Genomic DNA, 24,567 nt, shown 5'->3' on the forward strand with positions numbered 1-24,567 from the left:
TTGTGGTGGGCACCTGTAGTCCCAGCTACTTGGGAGGCTGAGGCAAGAGAATCACATAAGCCCAAGAGTTTGAGGTTGCTGTGAGTTATGATGCCATAGCACTCTACTGAGGGCAACACAGTGGGATTGTCTCAAAAAAAAATAAATAAATAAAAACAAAAAAATAAAATAGGTGGAGACTTTACATCTTTTGTATTAACCTGGATGGAGGTGGAACACACTCTTCTTAGTAAAGCATCACAAGAATGGAGAAGCAAGAATCCTACTCAAGGGCAGTACCTGTGGCTCAAGGAGTAGGGCGCTGGCCCCATATGCCAGAGGTGGTGGGTTCAGACCCAGCCCTGGCCAAAAACTGCAAAAAAAAAAAAAGAATCCTACTCAATTCTGATAGGAGGACAATTAATGACCTAGTACACGGTGAGGGGTAGGGGTAGGGGAGAGCAGAGAAAGGGAAAGAGGGAGGGGTTGGGAGGGTCACCGTGTGTGGCACCTTTTGGGGATGGGACACAATTATAGGAGGGGCTTTATCTAACAAATGAAATCAATGTAACCTGGTTCTTTGTACTCTCAATGAAACCCCAACAACAACAACAACAATAAAAAGACAAGCAGAAGAGTCTTACAGATTGATCTGAATTTTAGGGAGAAATAAAAGACTATGCTTCTTTTTGTCTATGCCTAAGAAAACCTCTGTATATCAATAAGAAAACTCTTTAAGATTATATACCATTTGTTAATAGTGATTTTCTTGAAAGAATAAGAACCCAAAAAGGGAGGGAGCTTTTAGTTTTTACTTATACTTTCAAGCAATTCTATTTTTAATTTTTCAAAGAATTTTTTTTTTTTTGGCAATTAAAATGGCTTTATTCCACCTGCATGCAGGTGGGGTAAGATTTCCTATAGGGCTGGGAAGAAAGCCACACGTGAGTAATGGCCAACGGGGGTTCTAAAGGTCAGGAAGGTGGGCATTGGGGCATTCCCTTTTCTTGGTTGGCCATCTGTTGGAAGGGTGGGGGTTGGCACATTTACCTTTCCCAGGTGGGACATCCACTGGGAGACAGTAGGGGGTTGGTTCTTTTAGGCAGGTCCACCCTATCTGGGCAGGGTTTGACTCTATCGTTTCCACTCTTTGTGGTTTATTATAAGGAAGCAGGATGATGGGTGTACTTTCTCTTTGACTACTTCTAGAGAGAGGGACTACATAGACTGCCTGTAAAGAGAATGAGGGGCAGGGGAATGGGGTAAGGGAGGGGCGTTTTTAGGAACTCTTTTTCAGTCTGAGCTGGTTGGTATCCAGTAAGGCAAAGATATGAGGAGTTGTTTTCAGGTGACTGTTAATAAATCGAGACATGAGGTGGAAAGTTACTGGTTTAAAACTTCTATAAGCAAAAATACCTCGAGTTCACTTTGCCAGGACAGCATCCAGAGGCATTCTGATTTTCCAGGGGTCATCAGTCTCTTGCAGCTAGGCTTAAGAGGGAATTTCAGCAATGTTTGGAGAGTGTCTGCACCAGATCTTCAGAAAGACCCAGGCAGCAGGACCTCTTCAGGCTGGACGAGGTTTGGGATGGGTTGGACTTGGGGCACTGCTTTGCCCAGAAGCCTAGTTTGCTACACTTAAAGCACGATTCTGAGGAAGATTTTGTTTTTTTGGAATGCCTTGTGAGTTTTAAGTAGCCGGGGTCTGGTTAATGGCAAAGCCAATACTGGAGCTCTGAGGGGCACTGCCACACCTTGAAGGCCAGATGAACTGGGAGGTCTGAGGGCACATTCGATGGAGTTTAGAGTGGTTTCCCATATTCTTTTGTCTAGCCAGAAGAAGGGTCTGTTTAGCTGAGTCCAATGGGGTATACTTCAGCCTCCCAAAGGGGCTTCTCCCCATCTCAGGTTCAGCACCAGATGAAAGATTACAGAGCCTAAGATGAAAGATTAATCTAAGGTGCGAGATGAAAGGAAAACAGAGGCCCTGTTTGTGCAATTAAAATGGCTCTATTCCACCTGGGTGCTTGTGGGGTCTGATTTCCAACCAGGCCAGGAAGAAATCCTCCTTTTCAAAGAATTTTTAAGACTCAATTTGGGAAACAAAAATTATGGTCAATTTCTTTACAAGTTGAAAAAAATCTGCATATAAACACATTTCATCAAATTCATATAGATGATAACAGGCCTACAAAAACGGCAAGACTAAAAAATGTTTCTGAAGATTGATTTGTGTTAACACAACCTTATATAAATTATGCATAAATGCTATGGCAGTGAATGATGATTACTTGTCAGTTAATGCAGTGAGAAACATTTATTGAGTTCTTGCTCATGTACCACTGAAATAAGCTCTGTTGAATTAAAAAAAAAAAAAAAAACAACTCTTACTACTTAAATGGTTTGCAGTCTACAAAGACATTACATAAGAAAAATTGCAATAAAAAGATGATGACTGCTAGACATGTGAGGGATTTCAATACCAAATGATGAGCAGGAGATTGTGAGGCAAAATCTGGAACATTTAGCTGAATTATTATCCAGGGATCAAAGGAACTGGCATCACCTGGAAGTTTGTTAAAAATGCGAATACTCAGGCCTCATGCCAGACCCGCCATCAGGACATATAGTCTAACCAGAATCCCAGGTGATTCTCATACTCATTAAAGTCTGAGAACCACTGTTCTGTGTGAAATTAGTTTCTGATTAAAAAAAAAAAATCCTCCCTTGCCCTGGCTCTTGAGATTTGGTCACTTACCGAATGGTGGCGACACTAAAATGATGAGCGTAGATGTCACGTTGGAGAGAACAAGCAACTTCTAAAGAACTGACATTGCTCATGGGATCCAATAAATGTATAAATACATTCACCAGGCCAGTTAGAGCAAAGTCCTCATCAGCTTTGGGACATTTTCCTTCACAGGTCACAAAGGATAAGAAATGATTTCATTTTGAGTTTGAATAAAGTTATTTAAACACCCTATGTCTCAATGTTGATGCATTTTTAGAATATGTCTTCAAGCCTTAGCTATTGCCTCTGAATTACTTTAATTATGAATTTCACAGACAAACTGGAAAGATCATGGTGTTGAGAAGGAAATACCCTCCAGTAAGAATTATATTATCAAAGAGGTTTGTTTTTGCAAATCCCCTTGGCCAGGAGCCATTTAAAGTCCAGGGAGTTTTATTTCCCTGGTTCTATATTAATTGGCAACAAGATACAACAAAGCACGTAACTTTTGTTTTTCCGGTTCATTTAACTAAGGGAAAAAGTATCAAAAAGCATTTATGTGCTTCTGAGCTAGCGAATTTGTTAACATTGCTTCACCGCAAACATTTCATTACTCTTAATAATTACAAATGTCTTTCCATTTCAGAGGGAAACATTATTTAAGACATTTAAGATAAAATTACATGTATAGTGGTGACTTTGAAAAACAAAAGCCTGGTTACTTATAATGTTGCCAAATTATCACAATGAACTTCAAACAGCAGTAGGGCACTCCTATACTCAACGAAAAACAAATAACAGATAGTTTTATCAGCCAACCAAGATGAAATGCCTTGATATAACTGTGAAACTTGAACAAAGGAAAGAATAAACCCCCGGGCTCTGGGTTCCCTGCTGTTCAGATCTTCAAATCTGACACTGCATTTTAAGGACACTGATAAACCAGATAACACAGAGAATAAAGAAGACTTTGTAAATTTTATCTTACTATAAACCACCTATAGAAACTGAAAATGTTTAACTTAGAAAAGACTATATGTGTGGGTAGACATATATATATATGCACACATATATGTATACAGTGAGATAATTCCTTAACTATTTAAAGGGCTGGCTTTTAAGAAAACTGAACCAAACTTAATTCTGATAAATACAAGACAGCTGAACTGGAAACAAAGAGTAAAAATGTATAGGAAAACTGATTTACTTAAATATAAAAGAGTCTTTAAGCAATAGAACATTTTGTAAATAAACAAGTTATGAAATAAAAATTGTAAGTTAGATTATCACCATCTTTGAGAGGTCTACTAAGTGCCAAAGTCTGCTTGAAATAGAGTGAATCCCTTGTGTGTGAGAGACCATTATAGCAAAAGATTTGAATGTCCCTTAAGAAATACTTGGTGAGGACTGCATTCTGTGTAGAATATCAGATATTCTCTTCTAGCTCTGATTCTCTAATATCTCAGAAAGAGCACGCTAAGGAGTAGGGTTACTAAGTGCAAAAACTACCTAAGACATGATTGTTGCCCACAGAAATCTGATGCATAGATGAAAGAAACCATTACCAGCAGTATTTCTAAGAAACCATAAAACCTAAAATACTTCCTCTGAAGGAGACTTTTTCCCTAACTCTAAAGTTTTGATGCAAAATGTAGGTACATAAGTACCTCCTTTAACGAAAGATGAACTTGGACTAATTTGTCCTTATAAGCCTAGAAAATGTTATTTGCTAATTAATGAAGCCAATTCAGATCTCATCGTGAAAGAAAATTAGATGGTAACCAAACAAGACTCAGAATTTACTTTAAATAGTTGCTTTCTTTATAAACAAGGCAAAATGTAGGTATTGTCTTGAAAATTATAAATGTTGACATTACTTGAAGGTGGCTGCCTTTTCCTATATCAACCATCTATTGTAGGAATTTGTGTGTTAAACCCATGCCAGGGATAAACACTAGTTTATCTTAAACTCATCTAGAAACCTGTTGGCTATTTTTAAATGAGGAACCAGAGGTTTAGTTGCCTATTCGTTAATGAGAAACTAGATGTTTTAAAAGACTATGACGTGTATGATGTGTTAGTAGCCACACAGGTGATAACTGGCACTAATAAATTAGTATTGTTCCTTATATGAAAATGGATGCATACGAAAATGGAAATGACTAATATTAATACAATAAGGCTTAAATTCTAGTTCTTTAACATGGTTAATATGACAATAGAAGCAAAACTAATAACGTTTTTCATCTACTTTTTGCAACATTAACTTCTATTCTGTTCAATCAACATACAAACATTAAAGTCCATTTGTATGTAAATCTGCACAATAATAGCAATTTTAAACCCTGATGGAAACGTTACCAGTACACGTGAATATAAATGCTGTGTGCTTATGGTTTTGTACCACATATGATATAAAAAATCGTTTCAAATACAATGTTATGTAAAGAAGGTAGAGAAATTAAAATTGGTTATAAAATTAGATTTTATTTTTTCATTTCTTCTGTGGTATGAAAAACCAAGATCTTTCAAGTATATTCTTAATCTCTTCTTTTAGGTAAATAGGAAATTACATAAGTGGAATTTTATCTGTAAGATTTTTTTTTTTTTTTTTTTTGAGACAGAGCCTCAAGTTGTCCCCCTGGGTAGAGTGCCGTGGCATTACAGCTCACAGCAACCTCCAACTCCTGGGCTCAAGCGAGTCTCCTGCCTCCGCCTCCCAAGTAGCTGGGACCACAGGCGCCCACCACAACACCCGGCTATTTTTTGGTTGCAGCCGTCATTGCTGCTTTGGCGGGTCGGGGCTGGGGATTCGAACCCACCACCTTAGGTGTACATGGCTGGCGCCTTAGCCAGTTGAGCTATAGGCGCCGAGCCTATAAGATTTTTTCTGGGCTTTGCTTTTTCTGTTTGCAGTATCCACATAAGTTTCCACATTGATAATTGACTTGAATTTTAAATATTTATTTTCTTTTATAGAATTTTAGATATTAAAGAACTGGAGACTTTAATCCAACCATATGTTTTTTAAAAGAAGGAATCTGAGATTTACAGAGTTTATGATTTGAAAAATGAAAAGGGTTATTTTCTAAAAGAACCCTGCAAATTTTTATTTTGACTAAGATTTATTATTTCTTCTTCCTGATGACATATGATGCCTTATACTCTTCAGATTCTATGGTTTTTTAGTTTTTCTAATTTTTTCATTTTTTCCTTTTTTCCTTTTTATTAATACATTATACACATCTATGGTCTACACATTACGCTTTTACATCCATGGAATGTGTAATAATCAAGTCACGGTATTCAGGGTATTCACTACCTCTGTGTTGGGGACATTTCAAGTCTTCTCTTCTAGCTATTTTGAAATCTATAACTCACTGCTGTTAACTATAGTCACCCTACTCTGCTATTGAAGACTAGAATTTTTTCCTTCTATCTGACTGTATGTTTGTACCTATTAACTAACCTCTTCGTCCCTCCCCCCCCACACACACCCTTCCCAGACTCTGGTATCTATCACCCTACTGTTTACCTCTGTGAGATCAACTTGTTAGCTCCCACATTTAAGTGAGGACATGCAATATTTGTCTGTCTAGGTCAATCTTATTCCACTAAATATAGTGACCTTCAATTCCATCCAAGTAACTGCAAATGACATAATTTCATTCTTTTTATGGCTGAATAGTAGTTTATTTTGTGTGTGTGTGTCACATTTCTATATCCATTCATTCACTGGTGAACACTTAGGTTGATTCCATATCTTTGCTATTGTGAGTTGTGCTGCAATAAATGTGAGAACACAGGTGCTCTTTGGTATACTGATTCCTTTTCCTTTACAGAAATGCCCAGTAGTGAGATCGCTGAATTCTATGGTAGTTCTGTTCTTAGTTCTTTGAGAAATCTCCATACTGTTTTTCTTAATGGGTATTCTAAATTACATTCCCACTAACGGTGTATCACAGTTCTCTTTTCTCCATGTTCTCACAGCATCTGTTACTTTTTTGCCTTTTGAATTATGGTCATTCTAAACTAGAGTCAGATGATATCTCATTGTGATTTTGATTTGCACTTCCCTGATGCTTAGTGATGTGGAGCATTTCTTCAAATACCTGTTGGCCATTTGTATGACTTCTCTTGAGAATGTCTGTTCGTGTCCCTTGCCCACTTTTTAATGGGTTTTTTACTGTTCAGTTGTTTGAGTCCCTCATATGTTCCAGAGTGTAGTGCAATGCAGGTGCAAAGTGTGTAAATATTTTCCCAGATTTAACAAGTCATCTCCTTATTATTTCCTTTACTTCACAGAAGCTTTTTAGTTTAATATAGTCCCATTTTTCTATTTTCTTTTTCTTATCTGTGCTTTTGAGTTCTCAGACATAAAATCTTTCTTTGGCTGGACAAACATCCTGAATGTTTTCCCTGTTTTCTTCTAGTGATTCTATATTTGGGGGTCTTACAGGTAAGCCTTTAATCCACCTTGAGTTAATTTGTATATGTGGTGAGAGACAGGAATCCAGATTCATTCTTCTTCATGTGGATATGCAGTTCCCCTAGCACCATTTATTGAAGAGGGCATCCTTTCCCCAGGTATGTTCTTGGTGTCTTTATCAAAACTCAGTTTGGCATAGACTCATGGGGAAAGTTGCTGGACCTTTTTTGAATCCTTGTGTGCTTGGGCTTGGGCTAGAACATGGACTCAACACCTTGAGGAGAAAGCAATGATGACCCAACCTCATCAAAGAAACCCCCAGTTGGCAGGTGAAAGTCACACAGATTGAGCAGCATTTATGCCTCAATATAATTTTTAAAAAGAAGAAGGAAAAAAAACTTTTTCTGTATGAGTAGTCCAAATTTTAGTTTATACAAGAGGACCAAGTTGTTACTGAGGAAAAAAAATGTGTTCAACCACGAAAACAACAAAAATGTGTAATATTCAAGGTCCACATGGGCTTTGTTGGTATTTTAACTTCTATATGTAGTACTCAATGCGTACTAAGTCTTCCCTTTCTTGAAAATTTGTGAAACAAATATTAAAAATGTGTGATGAATCTTTAGCAACACGCTAACAGACATACCTTTTAGTCAGCTGTTATTTTCATGTCTTATTTCCTTGTTTTATACTGTCTCTCTTATCAAAAAAGGAAATATGATCTTCACTTCTTGCCAGGTGATGGGATAAAACCCATTTCCTTTCAGCCAAAAAATATGAATACTGAGAAACTGTCTGAAGAGTTTAGTAACTAAAATGACAAAAGACTGCCTAGGAAAATATGCTTGGTGTTTGGAAATATACATGATCTGCACTCTGTGATCTTGCAAATACAACAACAAATGTGCCTTTTCTTCCTTCATTGGTAGCAGAGAGCAAGTGTGTAATACGAAAATGAAATTGAGAGTATCTTATAAAGAATTGCAATATCTATTGGCTTTCGGAGCCTCCATCATGAAAGAGACTATGCTAATCTCTTCAAATGGCCAGCTAATCTTACAACCATCCTAAAAATGTCCCTACATCCTAAAAACTATCCCTACATACGAAAAGGAAATTAAGAGCAATTAAGAAAAATTCAGTTCATAAAAGTAGTAAGTGGCCAAGCTAGGGTTAAACCTGGTTCATTTGCTTTCAAAGTTAATGTTTATACTACTCTACTCCGTGAATATCTAAATTATAAACCTGAAAAAATTAAAAAATTAAAATAAATTATAAAGCTATGCAATATTTGGGCTCTAACCTAAAATCATGTATAGAACTTCAAGAATTACACAACCAGTTTATTGCAGAAAAATCTAGTGTGAAGAAAGTTTAGCATCAGCAAATATTTGGGGTGACCCTATTATGGTTGAGGACATTTTTTCTAGAAATCATAGGCATATAAAGCATTACAGTAGAGAGGCACCATCCTCAAGCAGAGTACTAAAGCAAACACAATTTGTAATGTACAGTGTGAGTCATAGGAGGTGAGAATGTGTGAGGAGGAAAAAGCAATGTGTTCTGAACTTACTAAGAAAGATAAAGACTTCAGGGCGGGAGCAGGACTTACCTGTGACTGGAGTGGCGACAATGGATGGGGGTCAGATTCAGAGGTTCTTAACCCAGTGTCCATGGGAACAGGAGAAAGCCCCAAGCAGCGGAGCAACGCTCTGACATTGTATGTAAACATTTCTGAGTGTTTTCTTGGGAAGGAGTCTATGGTCTTTAACTGACTTTCAATTACGTTCATGACTCAAAAGAGATGGAGAACCACAAGGAAGCACGAAAGAGAGACAGACAAGAATGAATGTGGACATGCAAAGGGCATCGCCTTGAGCAGTGAGTTCACGAGTCCTTCCAGGCTCAGTCTATCCCCATTTACTTCTCTGCAGGAGCACAGGGCAATCCTGAGCTTGTACTCTATGACTCCAATGTCTGCCTCCATTTTCATCTGGCCTTTTCCACTGTGTGACTCTCTCTCTTCATAGGACAGTTTTCTCTCTGTCTGTCTGCATGTCCAAATTTTTCTCCTTTTCTTCTGAGCAGTCATTGAATTTAGGACCCACCCTGATCTTAACTTGATTACATCTGCAAAGAACCTTATTCCTGCAGAAGGAATGTTCATAGGTACCAAGACTTAGGGGTTCAGCATATTTAGAGGGAAAATGGGGATGGGCATAATTTAACTCACAACGCCAGTGAACCTGGAAATCAGGGAGCATTTTGATCATCACCAGGACATCAGATTCTGGACCTGAGCAGTAGCAAAGAAAGACTTGGGGGTTTTCAGCAGGCAAAAGCTCAGAAATGTCCCACTCAGGGTGGTTCAGAAACTGGGCCAGAGCAGAGAGAAGATCACTGGGCTGGTCTGTGGGGAAATGGGAACAGGGAAACCAGGCTGGCATGACTCTGCTCCCCTGTATATTTAGCCTCTCTGCATGCTCAAAAATAAATACTCCAAAGTCCAACATCTTATGGTACCATAGCCTCATCCTTAAAATTCATCCAATATCAGTCTTCTTATTTAAATTCCTGTGCTATACTCCATTCACCCCCACTTCATTTAAATATTTTATTGCAACCTGTCTGGTCATATGTGTCAGTTGTCTTATCTCTTCAATAAGCCTACAAGGTGCTTGAGATTAGATGCTGCATCAAATATTCCTTTGCCATCCCATGACAGCAACCATCCCAATGCTGAGCACTTAGGAAATATCCACTGCTCATGAAATATTTATTGAAGAAAATGATTCTTGACTAAGAGAAAGTGACTAAGAAGCCCCCAACATAACCACAGAATAAGGGGCAGAGCAGGTGCACCAGAATCCTACCTGTGGTGTCAACACCGCTGAACTTGGAGGAAATCCACTGCCACTCTTCAAATTAGCTCTCTCCACGTAACCTTTGTCTGACATTTCTCTTCCTCAAGCAGGATTTCAATCACACACTTTGTGGTTTTAGATAGAAGTTGAACCCAGAAGATGCAAGAGGTTGCTGTGAGAACTGGCATTTTTGTGGTCCAAGCACAGCCTGTGATTTTGCACTCAATCAGCACCTAGGAGGAAAAAGTCCATGCACTTCAGGTGTCTCTCCCAAGCATGCCAACACAGCTGCTCCTTGAAACCAGACTTCCCCTGTGAATGAATAGACAATCTGAGATGCTGTGAGTCTCCTAAGTCAGACTTGAATGCAGCCCAGATTGCTAGCAGAAACCTGCCTAGACTAATTTGCAGTCACTATCTGACTCCATTCCCATGCCTTTCAGCTAACAAGAGCATTTGCTCGTAGCACTTCTAAGAGCTAAATTGCTTTTTTAGCAGCAATTATAAGAGTGCTAATAAAAAGCTGAAAGTTTGGAGAATCAATGTGCTTCTTTTACTTCTCAATCATTGCCTCATATTTTCCTTCTTGAATTCTAATTTTATGCCATGAATGAAGAAAATGCTTCTTTTCACAGCACTGAGCAATAAAGGTATATTTTTGTACACTCTAAGCCTTCTTTTAAGAAAAATCACTTTCATCTATTCATTGCATGGGCATGAAAAGGGAAATCACATTTTGAATAATTACAAGGAACAGTTTACTATAATAGTATATGATAAAATACTTAATTAGCTACAATTAAGTAAAAATCTCACAAAAACAAAAAAGGGTCAATTTATTCATTTAAAACTTACATCATCCTCCAAGTTCATTTATGATTAATTAGAGGGTATTTTGGAATATAACCATGAAGCCTTGTGTTTTTATTTCATTTAATCAAAAATTCCTGGCTTTTACTGTCTCTGATTTTAAATTACATGTTCAAATTACATGTAAACTAGGTTCTTATATAATATTATCTATGACTAGACCACATAAATATTTTGCCAACTTTGATTGTTCTTATGCAATAAACAGTTGATAAACCTAAAGAATCCTACTATATAGTATCTAGCTGCAATTTAAAATTTACCTGTAAACCAGGTTTCTATTTTAAAGATATTGCCAAAAGAAGTGAACCTCAATTTGACTGTGAGTTTGACAGGCTTAGAAAAGAAATTGATTAATAGGTTCCTTTGTTTCAGAGTAACGTGAATTATTTTCTAATGTGGTTTATTAATTATTAAAAAATAAATAGGCTGACTCATTTTGAAAGTATAACCAGAGATGAGCCAATGGTATCTTTCAAAATTTTATAATTCTAGAAACAATCCACAAATATTAAAGCCACAGCTGCCATTGCTTGGCCATTGATCTGAAAAACAACTGTATACTAGTTTTACTTTACTCTTTGGTGTTTGGAAATATACATTATGTGCTTTCAGATTTCTGGAGGCTGTAATTTCTTAATTTCATCTACCCCTAATGCAAGTCAAGTAGGTTATTCAACAGTACTACTTCCACTGCCATGTCTATAAAAATAATGATCATAACACACTAAAAGTTGAATGACTTCCTGGGTTCCTGATGTGGCTGAAACTTGGGTAGCAAATTGGGTGGAAAATATAAACAAATGAGATCTGGAGGGCTGAGAGCAGAAAATATGAACTAGTTTGAGTGATAATCCCCCCACGTGAATCATCATTAGTACAAACAGAAATACCCACAGAGGAATAGTGGTGACCTTGGACTTAATTTGGCAGATTGCCTGGGGGTCTAATTGACTATCCAAAATGTGACAGTGAGAGTTTACAAGCAGTGAAAAAACAGAGAATGGCGTGCAAACTATGTGACTCCTGGAGGATCTATTGTGAACAAGATTCTAGTACACACCTGAAGATGAAGAGAGAATAAAGAGAAACGTTCTATCCTTGAGGAAATGATTGGCAAAGCTAAATAGGAACGAATATGAAAGGGCTTCAAGACAGGAATCCAACCCCAACAAGAGGGCTAACTGGAGGACCGATCAGGAGCCAGAGGCAGAATCTCAGTCATGGATTGTTAACAAAAAGGCTTCCTCAGGTCTGAGGGTTTACCCCGGACACCCTGACAAGTGTGCCTACAGTTGATCGAGTCATTTGAGACCCTTTACCGTTAATGTGATCCTTACGTAGTTCAGAACTGACTTGTTCAGAATTGACTTGTAAACGATTGGTGGTGAACTGAGGAGTGATCAGTGAGTCTGAAATGATAACTAATGGCTCTGGAAGAAAAGATTGAGCCAATCACTGTGAGGAATGAGGAGGAAAATAACTGTAGTATATCCCATCCAACACAACAGATGACACAAAAATTATTTTGATTGAACTTTGGAATATCCATTAGACCTGGCTCATCACTTGTCAATTTAGGGTTTGTATTCTACCTAATCCCAAAAGATAAACTTTCATGTACATATATGCATTTTTATAGAAAGGTTATTTATATAGTTATCATTATATGAAAAATAAATTGTGCAGGCCAACTGTACTTTTGAATAACATCTGAGTAAAAACATAGCAGAGATAAAACAAATCTGTACTTTCTTCTATAGGCATTAAAAAATCTCTGACAAGGCCAGAGCAGTGGCTCAAGCCTATAATCCTAGCACTTTGGGAGGCCAAGGTGAGAGGATTGCTTGAGGTCAAGATTTCAAGTCCAGCATGAGCAAGAGAGAGACATCGTCCCTACCAAAAATATAGAAAACTTAGGTGGGCATGGCAGTGACTGCTAGTCCCTGCTATTCTTAGGAGACTGAGGCCAGGTGATCATTTAAGCCTACAAGTTGGAAGTTGTAATGAGCTATGATGATGTCAATGGACTCCAGTCTAAGCAACAGAGTGAGATCCAGTCTCAAAAAAAAAAAAAAAAAAAAAGTCACTGGCAAGATCTATAAGAAATGGAAAACTAGAAACTCAGTACGCAGAGGCAGAAATGAGAGGGAGATAATTCTCATTGTATATTCATTTTCTACTTTTGGATATATACATATTTTTGAGACAGACTCTCACTATGTAACCCTCGGTAGAGTGCTGTAGCATCACAGCTCACAGCAACCTCTAACTCTTGGGCTTATGCAATTTTCTTGCCTTGGTCTCCCAAGTAGCTGGGACTAAAGGCACCTGCCACAATGCCTGGCTATTTTTTTTTTATTGTCATTGCAGTTGTCATTGTTGTTTATCAGGCCCAGGCTGGGTTTGAACTCACAAGCCTGGGTGTACGTGGCCAGCACCCTAACAACTGAACTATGAGTGCCAAGCTGGGATATTTTTAGTATGTGATTCTGTTATCTCTTCTAGAAGCATTCTAAAATATAAACATAATTTATACATTTGAATATATAATCATTTAAATATGTAAACATAAGAGCCATGTTATGAGTTTGAATAGTGAAGAAAAAAGTACCAAAACAAAGTCTTAAGATAGTTACGTCTGGTGTCATAAAATTTGGCTTCGATTCCCTGGAAGCCAAAGAATCAAGAAAAAAAGATAAGTCACACAACAATACTTCCTTATAACCAGAAGCACACTGCTTCATTTCCCTATATGGGTCCTACACAGCAAAGCCCAAGGACAGGAGTCTCTCTTACCTAAAGTTATGGGTACCTTAAGACATAGTGGCTAGAAAAAAATGAGTCAGTAGTGTGTTGGAGTCCATATCATGTAACTCCAACATAGCTAAGTGGAACCCAAATTTCTCAGAATTCCTTCCCTGTAGGATCTCAAGTTACACTTGGTAAAAGGGAATTTTGCATGAGATTTGGATGCTAGAACTGAAGTAGCAGCCATTACCATCACTCCCCAACAGTCAATGTACTTAGATGCAAGGTGGAAGAGAGCAGAGGTGCCAGCAGATTTCAACGGGCCCAATGAGGCTAGCAGTCAGCTGATAAGAATCAGAGAACTGGCTCGGCGCCTATAGCTCAACCCGCTAAGGCGCCAGCCACGAACACCTAAGGTGGCGGTTCGAATCCCCAGCCCGGACCCGCCAAACAACAATGACAGCTGCAACCAAAGGATGGCCGGGCGTTGTGGCGGGCGCCTGTGGTCCCAGCTACTTGGGAGGCGGAGGCAGGAGACTCGCTTGAGCCCAGGAGTTGGAGGTTGCTGTGAGCTGTAATGCCACGGCACTCTACCCAGGGGGACAGCTTGAGGCTCTGTCTCAAAAAAAAAAAAAAAAAAAAGAATCAGAGAACTAGGTCAGGGGAATAAAGGAACACGAAGACATGAAGGAGGAACAGAGGACCAAGCAAATAAGCAAAAAGATCTTCCAGGGGAAAGCACTTTTTGTGGGTGATGAGGGGAGACCAGCAGGCAATATACACAGCTTTAACACAAAGCTGCCACCTGACTTGGTCTCTGATTCCCAAAACTCCCCTTGCCAAGGACGCTCTTCATTTTCTCTTTGGCTCCAAGGTCTGCAGCTACTTTCTGCCCCCTCAACTCAACCCAAGAGCGTTGCAACCCATAGTCGGAAATCGCCCCCATACCCCACTTTCTATATGTCTTGGAGGGGAATTTTTACATGCTCCTTAAGACAGGGAAAATATTTCACTTTGTAGGCACGAGGCCCACAGGATGACCAACACTTAGAAAGTCAGGTTTAAACACACAGAAAATCTATTCCTGTCCATTTCTTGTATCAATACCTGATTCAACCTAAAAGCGTATTGTTCCATCATAAACTCCAGAAAGTACTTCAGTTGGAGATTTAAGGAATTTAGCCCAAGAACATAAAATTTCTGATGATCTAATTTAATATAGAGTTTGAGCTCAGAGAACCCAGGGTCATTTTCTTACTCCTTTTGGTTCTCACTGACCTATTGAGAATGTTATTAATAATGATAATCAAATATTTATTAGGCCATTACTGTGCGTCAAGCCCTGTGCTAAGATCTTTATATGTATTGCCTCACTTATGCCTCACAACAACTAAGGAAATCTAACATAGTGTGCCAGCCTGTATATTATGTCCATTTCATAAATAAAAAACCTGAGGCTTAGAAAGGTTAAATAATTCCTCCAAAATGATACAACTAGTATATTACACAGCCCAGATTTATAGAAAAATTATGATCCCCCTGAGCCTAGGCATTGAACTACCAAGTCCCATTGACTATTGCTTCCTTCTCTTACCCCCAAATCACAATTATATGAAATTGTTCATCTGTTTTCAGAACTTCACAGGTCCTCATTTACTACTTCCCACCATATGAACATGATCAGTCTAACCCACCAGCATCCTTAAGTAACAATACTACCAACTAGGTTTTGAATGGAGTTAATAGTAGATAATATGAAACTGAGAGTTTTATTAGAGGTTTGTGGTAGATCACGGCCAGAAGTGGCCAACATCAAATCCTGCCTTCCCCGTACATACATTCCACTACCACACCAAGAGAAAATTGATTTCGCCTTCCCTGGAAAGAGGGCTTCCCTAGAGTTTAGGGGGTTTGGCCAACAAATGCAATGGGAATGACCTTCTGCAAGATGCTCTTGCTTTAGGAAGAGGGCATTTTTCACTTACATCCTCGTAGAATCTGGCCACCAAGTTATGACAAGACCAAGCCAAAAAGAGAAGCCACAGAAAGGAGACGCCAGGTACCGCAGTACACAGCCAGCACCCTGGAGCAGCCCAGGAGAGCCCGCAGGTAACTCCAGTGCCAGTCAACAGGATGTGGAGAACTTTGCCTTGGAGCCTAGCCAATGTGCAGGGTCTTGAGGAATGGTTAAATGGTTGTTGTTTTAAGCCAATAACCATTAGGTATATCTGTGCAGAAGGAGGTAACTAAAACAGCGTCTAAAGTTGGCCTTTTATCTTTCTTTTTTTATTGTTTGGGATTCATCGAGGGTATAAAGAATTAGGTTACACTGATTTTATCTATTAGATAATGTCCCTCTTATAATTGTGTCCTGCCCCCAAGAGGTGTGCCACACACTGTGACCTCCCACTCTACTCCCTCCTCCCTGCTCCTTCATTCCCCTACCCCACCCCTTGTATTATCTCATCTACTATCTTCGTATTAGACTTTTTTTTTTTTGAGACAGAGCCTCAAGCTATCCCTCTGGGTAGAGTGCCATGGCATCACAGCTCATAGCAACCTCCAACTCCTGGGCTCAAGCGAGTCTCCTGCCTCAGCCTCCCAAGTAGCTGGGACTACAGGCGCCCACCACAACACCCGGCCATTTTTTTGGTTGCAGCCATCATTGTTGTTTGGCGGGCCCGGGCTGGGGATTCGAACCCGCCACCTTAGGTGTATGTAGCTGGCGCCTTAGCCGCTTGAGCCACAGGCCCCGAGCCTTTGTATTAGACTTGATTAAATTCTTGCATCTCCATTTGACTACATTAGATTCTTGCTTCTCCATTCTTGTGATGCTTCACTAAGAAAAATGTGTTCCACCTCTATCCAGGTTAATATGAAAGATATAAAGTCTCCATCTTTTTCAATGGCTGAATAGTATTCCATGGTGTGTGTGTGTGTGTGTGTGTGTGTGTGTATATATATATATACCACAGCTTGTTTATCCATTCCTGGATTGGTGGGCATTTATGTTTTGGCGATTATAAATTGAACTGTCATAAACAATCTAGTACAAGTATCCTTATGATAAAAGGATTTTTTTTTCTCTTAAGTAGATGCCTAGTAATGGGATTTCAGGATCAAATAGGAGGCCTAATTTGAGTTCTTTGTGGATTCTCCATACTTCCTTCCAAAAAGGATGTATTAGTTTGCAGTCCCACCAGGAGTGTAAAAGTGTTCCCTTCTTTCCACATCCATGCCAGCATCTGCAGCTTTGAGACTGGCCTTTTATCTCTCAGTGCTTTTTTTTTTTTTTTTTTTTTTTTTTGGCCAGGGCCAGGTTTGAACCCACCACCTCTGGTATATGGGGCTGGTGCCCTACTCCTTGAGCTACAGGCACCGCCCTTTTCAGTGCTATTGATTAGGAGCAAATCCATATACATTGCATTAGCTGTAAGACATTTAAGTGGAAAAGTCCATATGTTGCTATAAAACCAAATAATTTGATTTGCTGTCTTACATAAATGAAAAGCTATGTGCATTAAGATTGACTGCTGGAGACCAGATAAAACAGTCCTAAATGTACTGCTTTGAATCTTTCCAATACTTAAAATGTATGCTCTGTAGAAATAAATATTTGCTGTGGTAGGAAGCCATTCATTCTATTCCTCTAAAAACTGCACCTAGTTATGAAAATAAAATGTATAAGTGAGGAGATCTGGGCCACAACTCTGTGCATAACACTTTGTTCTGGAATTTCAGCTGCAAGGCTCTGTCCCTTCTCACTCTGGTTGTCATGGTCATATTGCAATAAAATCTTCTTTGGAGCACACAAGTCCTGAACTACAAATCAGGAGCATCAGAGGTTCTTATCTAAGAAAATAAACATCAATATACTCTAAAGTTGGCTCAGTGCCTGTAGCTTAAGCAGCTAAGGCACCAGCCACATGCACCAGAGCTGGCAGGTTCAAATCCAGCCTGGGCCTGCCAAACAACAATGACAACTACAACCAAAAAAACAGCCAGGCGTTGTGATGGGCGCCTATAGTCCCAGCTACTTGGGAGGCAGAGGCAGAGAATTGCTTAAGCCCAGGAGTTGGAGGTTGTTGTGAGCTGTGATGCCATAGCACTCTATCCAGGGCAACAGCTTGAGGCTCTATCTCAAAAAAAAAAAAATATATATATATATATACTCTAAATGTAATCTTAAACTAGACTTAAGGAATCAAAGATCAATAAATTCAAATGAATTAAAGATAAATTTATGTATTTTAATAACAAATGTTTGTGGAATCAAAGATTGATTAATCTTAAACTTTATTTTTTCTCATTTAAGTGAAACAGAGCAAGTCAAAACTGTAATAGAAAAATATTTGTGCCCAAATCAGCTTGTTCCTCATCTAGGATATTAGATTGGGAGTCCCAGACCTCCCATTTATTGAAAATCAAGCCCGACTACAGATGGGAGAGGACATAGAGAAGACTGTAATTTAGAAAAGAGAACATCGTCGTCTCCTGTAATTTAATATTTAGTACACTTCTATTAAGCAACTAACCAAAATTACCTTGCATTCTATGACAACACAAAAGTTGGTAAGATATCTAAGACAAGTTAAATGACAGAAAAAAGCAATCTTGGAAATCAAATTTTGTCATAGTTGTTAACTAGGATCAAATCTGAATAGTCAGTCATTAATCTAATTTTTCCACTATTTGTTTACTCAACTGACATTCATTGAGCCATAAGAACATGTGACGAGGTTTCAGAAATGAAAGACAGACTCTTTGGTTGAACCAGTTTTTAATATGGTATGAGAAGATGGGAATAGAGAATTGCTTCCGAAGTATGGAAAAGGGAGGGCAAGGGCACCTCTCCTCAGATAAGTATGAGGATTCTTCACAGAGGAACAACTGTTTTAGTTTGATCTTATTCTTAAAGGACCATTTTTCATCTTGAAAAAGGGCTTTCTGGGAAAAGAGAACAGCAGATACAAAGAAAATCGCCTTGCAGCTGTGCAGAAGGAGGATTCCAGCAGGGAGATTGAGATAGTAGGACAGAGGGAAGGAGGGAGAGAGAGAGATGGAGGAGAGAGGGAAAGAGAGAGAGAAAGAAATGGAGAAAGCGCCAACTGGAAATAGAGATACAAAGCGAAAGGGGGTGTGGAGATAAAGACACCCAGAGTGGGAGAGAACGTAAATACAGGTTTCCAAGCACTAACTAACGGAATCTTTGAGGAATGGCTCTTCACTGATGAATTATCTACCGCAGATCATCTTTATTCCAGTTAATATTATGTTGTGTAGAAAATAAACAGATTCAAAAACAAGAGATTATTCTCAAGGTTTGTCAAAACTATGCTGAACGGTTTTCTTAAAACCGTGAAGCTAGGTCAGCTCAGCTGTAAAGAAGAGAAACCACAAATCTGAGGAGGTAAAGGAGAAATATAAACCAGAGTTTCTAATGAAATAATAAAAGCAAATTAATGATATTTATGGTGTGTTCTTAATCCACTGTTACAAAAACATTATATTACAAGTATAATACAATGTTATAAATGCATTATATGTATTGCAAATGTAATTCACTATTATAAATTGTAATACTGAATTATAATTGTAATACATTACAAGTTATAATTTTGTATTACATTACACATACAATAATATATTATAAATGCCACAGTTCTAAATCTAGTACCGCCATTCCATTTTTTTTGGTAAGTCTTATAAATTAAGGAATTGCATTAAAATACAAATCTTTTTTGTTTCCTTTATAGGTGCTTCAAGACAAACTAGAACCTTATAGTATTAATTACTCAAAAAGGTTGAAAACCCCTGTAACATAAGAAGATATAACTTTTCTACAGAAAATTAGAACAAGGGCCAGCACAGTGGCTCATGCCTGTAATCCTAGCACTGTCGGAGGCCAAGGTGGGTAGTTTGCTTGAGCTCACAAGTTCAAGACCAGCCTGAGCAAAAGCAAGACCCCATCTCTAAAAATAGCCGGGCATTATGGCAGGCACCTGTAGTCCCAGCTAGTCAGGAGGCTGAGACAAGAAGATCACTTGAGCCAAGAGTTTGAGGTTGCTGTGAGCTGTGATGCCACAACACTCGACCGAGGACAACAAATTGAGACTCTGTCTCAAATTAAAAAGAAAAAAGAAAATCAGAACAAAGGGAGTGAAAGAAATAGATCATTTGTTTTGCTTTAGTTATTGATTTAATGTGCAAGGAGTAAACGAGGAATCTACAAAGATCTCTCAGTCTGATCTCAGTGGCTCTGGGTTGCCTCGTCATCCCCCAGGAATTGTGCAGCTACTACTTTTCTTAATTTCTTTTTATGTTTCTGAAAGCACAAGATAATCCCAAACAACATAAATCATAAAGGATTTGAAATAGAAACATCATAAAGGAAAAAGGCTGACTACAGGAGCAAAAAGAAAACATCTCACTATCAATTGTGATAACGCACAGAAGCCAGGATGTAAATCAAGGTCACATGACTGGACGATGGACTTGAGAGATGTTAAGAAGACAGGCCTGGATGCCTGAGTGGTCAGCTGGAATTGGGAGTAAAGGGAGAAAAGAGCAGTCAAAAGTCATTTCCAGAACTCAACTGAAGCGACAGCCAAATAGATCCTGTTTAAATTCTAGATCAGATCATGTACTTTCCACAGAATCTTCCCATTGCTCCTTTGATCTTCTGTCCTAATCCTCTCCCTTTCACACTGGCATCCTCAGTTCCTGGAATGTTTCTCTCTCAAGTACACACTTCACTAACTCCTTCACGTCCTCCAAGTCTTTGTGTAAATGTTAACTTTTTAATACGACCTTTGTTTACCACTCCTGTTAAAGGTCAACCTCTCTGCTCTCCCAGTTCTCCTACTTCTGCTTTATTTTAATGGACCCTATCATATTCTACCAAGCAGATAATTTATTCTTCTATAGTATGCTTGTTTTCCATTGTCTTACTGAGGTTGAGGTTGAAAGACAAGAGACAGAATAAATAGCTCATTTTTTAACAAGATGAACTTGTGGTGTCCCTGTCTATAACAAGATAGAAATACTAGAAATACTCAGTGAGCAGGTGGATAGAGTAATGTGGACCTCACTAGAAGTGTATGGAGTGTATGATTTACATCCTGGCTTCTGTCTCCAGGGTTATCACAATTGATAGTCACCTACAGACAGCTTTAAGCCAGGAGTATGGTCAAGGTCATCCACAGAAATATGTGTTTTTCCAATGAGAATGTTGGAAAGCAGACAAAAGAGACTCTTTAAACATAAAAAGGAACTTAGTGAGCATCTATCATGTGACTAGTGGGTGCAAAACCAGAATTAGAAAATGGACAGGAACCTAGAGGACTGCAGAGGCCCAAGAAATAGGAAGCACAACAATGATTTCTAAGCATTACCAGACATTGATGCCAAAACAGAGAGCTGCCCTTGCCCCCTGTTTACCACCTGGCCACTCTTCATCAGTGATGCTTTCTCCCCCCCTCAGAAAAGCATTTAATCCATTCCTACATTGCCTTTTTCTTCATGGTGTTATCCTCATAAACTTGGACCAACATGTCCTTGATTTCACTCCCGCTCTTGCCAAGTTTAACAAGAAATTTGCAAATTTTTGTTCTTTGCTCTAATTCAAGCCTGAACATTCTCACAAAGGCACACGAAAACACACAGCCAATAATGGACACCACTCAGCAAGACATGAACACAAGTTGACATGAACATAGCTATGAGATGCTGATATACCAAGTTCAAGAAACTTTGCTAAGCTGTCTGTACAGTGCTGCCAACATAATGGCACGGTGGGGAGTTCCCATCCTTAATTGTTAGACCTGGTAAACATGAATAATGCAAGAGTTGTAAAATGTCCTTTAAAGCTTTTTCTTCTCTATATTAAACTTTAAATTAATGATTTATGTTTCCTATATCTCATTTCTCTAGATCAAGAACTCATTAGCAGAATTTTATACTAATTTCATTTATGTTTTTATTCAACCAATAAAAATGCAAATTAACATTCAAAATGTCCTTGGCAATTGAGAGACTATTTCATCTATGCCTTAAATTATAAAAGAACAGTAAATTAATAGATCAAAAGAAGTTAAAAGGGTGGTAACATTTCAATGTAAAAATTGAATTTTCAAAGCCAAGTTGAAAAATCATAGAAATATTACATTTTATACCTATAACACTTTTATGGACATTTATTATTACTAAAAAAAATACTCTTTTTATTAGAAACAAAGCAAGTAACACTGAGTATCTGTTTCTATGCTTGTCGCTTATATATTCCTTACTTCCAAAGAAATTTTGAAGCTGAGAGTAAAAGACAGATACAAGGGGTGGCACCTGCGGCTCAAAGGAGTAGGGTGCCAGCCCCAAATACTGGAGGTGGTGGGTTCAAAGCCAGCCCCGGCCAAAAGCTGCAAAAAAATAAAATAAAAATAACTTAAAAAAAAAAAAGACAAATACAAAAGAGGAACAATAAAAGGATTTTTTAAAAAATGAAGAGCCACTGATGAATGAGTGAAGATAGGGCTACCCAAAACAATTTCAGTAAGGATGGTTGCAGAAACAAAACTATAGTCCAGAAAAAGAGGAAAGAGGAGGGAGAAGGGAGGGGATGGGGAAGGCTGGAAAGAGGGAGGGTATATTTGCTGGGACCTCATCTATTAGGCATAATGCAATGGTACATTTTAAAACTAATAAGAGGGCTCAGGGCCTGTAGCTCAGTGGCTAGAGCACCAGCCACATACACCGGAGCTGGTGGGTTCAAATCCAGCCTGGGCCTGCCAAACAACAATGATAACTACAACCAAAAAAAAAAAATATATATATATATATATATATATCCAGGAGTTGTGGTGGGCACCTGTAATCTCAGCTACTTGGAAGGCTGAGGCAAGAGAATCACTTAAACCCAAAGAGTTTGAGGTTCTGTGAGCTGTGATGTCACAGCACTTTAATCCAGGGTGACAGCTTAAGACTCTGTCTCAAAAAAAAAAATTAAAAAAAAAAACTAGTAAGAGTAGAATATAAATGTCTTACCACAACAAATAAGTGAGTGAGGTGTTGGTTATGTTAATAAGTTTGATATAAGCTTTCCACCTCAGATATCGAATTATCACATTTTACCCCATAAATGCATTAATGTACACTGTTATGGTTTAATAAAAAAATTAAAATAAAAAAACAAGATGTAGAACAAGCAAAAAAAAATTTTAAAAATGGTTGCAGAGACTGAGAAAAACATTTAGCTCTGAGCTTTGATGTAGTCAACACATAAAACACTCCTATAAATTATGCAAATCAGAACCACTTTGAGATATCACCTAACCCAAGAGAGACTAGCCCACATCACAAGATTCCAAAACTACAAATGCTGGCATGGGTGTGGAGAGTGGAGAACATTGATCCACTACTGGTGGGACTGCAAACTAATATAGCCTCTTTGGAAAGAAGTATGGAGAATCCTAAAAGAAATAAAAGTAGACCTTCCATTTGATCCCCCAATACCACCATTAGATATCTACTCAGAAGAAAAAAATTGTTTTTCCATAAGGACGTTTGCACTTGTATCTTTACAGCAGCTCAATTAACAATTGCAAAGATGTATAAACAACTCAGATGCATTAACAACCCATGAATGGATTAATAAATTATGGTGTGTGTATATCATGGAATACTATTCAGCCATAAAAAAGGAGACTTACAGGCGGCGCCTGTGGCTCAAGGAGTAGGACACTGGCCCCATATGCCGAGAATGGTGGGTTCAGATTCAGCCCTGGCCAAAAAAAAAAATGGAGACTTACATCTTTTGTATTTGCCTGGATGGATTTAGTGATCATTCCCAAAATATCTCGAGAACTGAAAAGCAAGCATCTCATGTACTCAGTACTCATCTGCAAATAGTAGATTTGCAGGCATATAAGAGAAAAACACAATTAAGTTAAAGAGGTGGGAAGTAAGTTCCTGCCTATCAGGTACAATGTAGTGGTGTATGGAACACTTCCCGGGCAAAAGACTCAACTAAATTCAGAGTTTGGACTTTACCTTATAAACACAAATAATGTAACCTAATCATTACCCCCAAAAGATGCAAGTTCCAGGATTCCACCTCAAAATCAACTAATAAAATCTGGGGGGTGGGCCCCACAAACAAACTTTTAAAAAAATTACTCTCTTTATCTAATATAGTAATTATGTGAAGCAAAACTATGTTGCTGTAATGTAGAGAAAATGTTCTCCTGTCTTACAGTAGCCCCTCATCAGATTTGATTATTTTATTTAAATTGATTCAAATTTTTCAGCAAACAAGGCAAATCTAGATAAAATTGCTAAGCAAGTAAGCCTTCTGTTTTCTCCAAGCTCCTTTAGAGCATTTCTCTGAATGCAGGACTGGGTCCTAGCTATGGTCCGAATATATTTTTGTCCATGAATCAGGAAGTGAGTCTCCAGCAGACATCAAATCTGCTGGTTCCTTGATCTTGAACTTCCCAGGTTCAACCTCCAGAACTGTAAGAAATAAATTTCTGTCATTTATAAAACACCCAGTTTATGGTATTTGATTATAGCAGCCCAAATATCTAAGGCAGACTCCTCCAGTTAGAAGTCTAAGAAAGCCTCACACATGTGAGTAATGGTTCCCAAAACAGATGATCAGAATCACGTGTAGGGCTTCAACAATTCATTGGAGAACACTCTCCTGAGGAAAGTGTCACAAGAACGGAATGACATTGCTGGGATCTCACTTAATATGCAAGGGTACATTTCAAAACAACTAAGAGTAAATTATTAATGTCTTACTACAAAATTACATAAGTGAGGTGATGGTTATGTTAGTTAATTTGATTTAAGCATTCCATGTTGTATAACAAATCATCACATTGTTGGGAATACATTTATGGGAATAAATGTATACAGTTATGATTTAATAAAAATTAAATTAACAA

The sequence above is a fragment of the Otolemur garnettii genome, unplaced genomic scaffold, assembly GCF_000181295.1.
Source record: "Otolemur garnettii isolate 467f Iridium unplaced genomic scaffold, OtoGar3 scaffold00027, whole genome shotgun sequence".
NCBI classification, from domain to species: domain Eukaryota; kingdom Metazoa; phylum Chordata; class Mammalia; order Primates; family Galagidae; genus Otolemur; species Otolemur garnettii.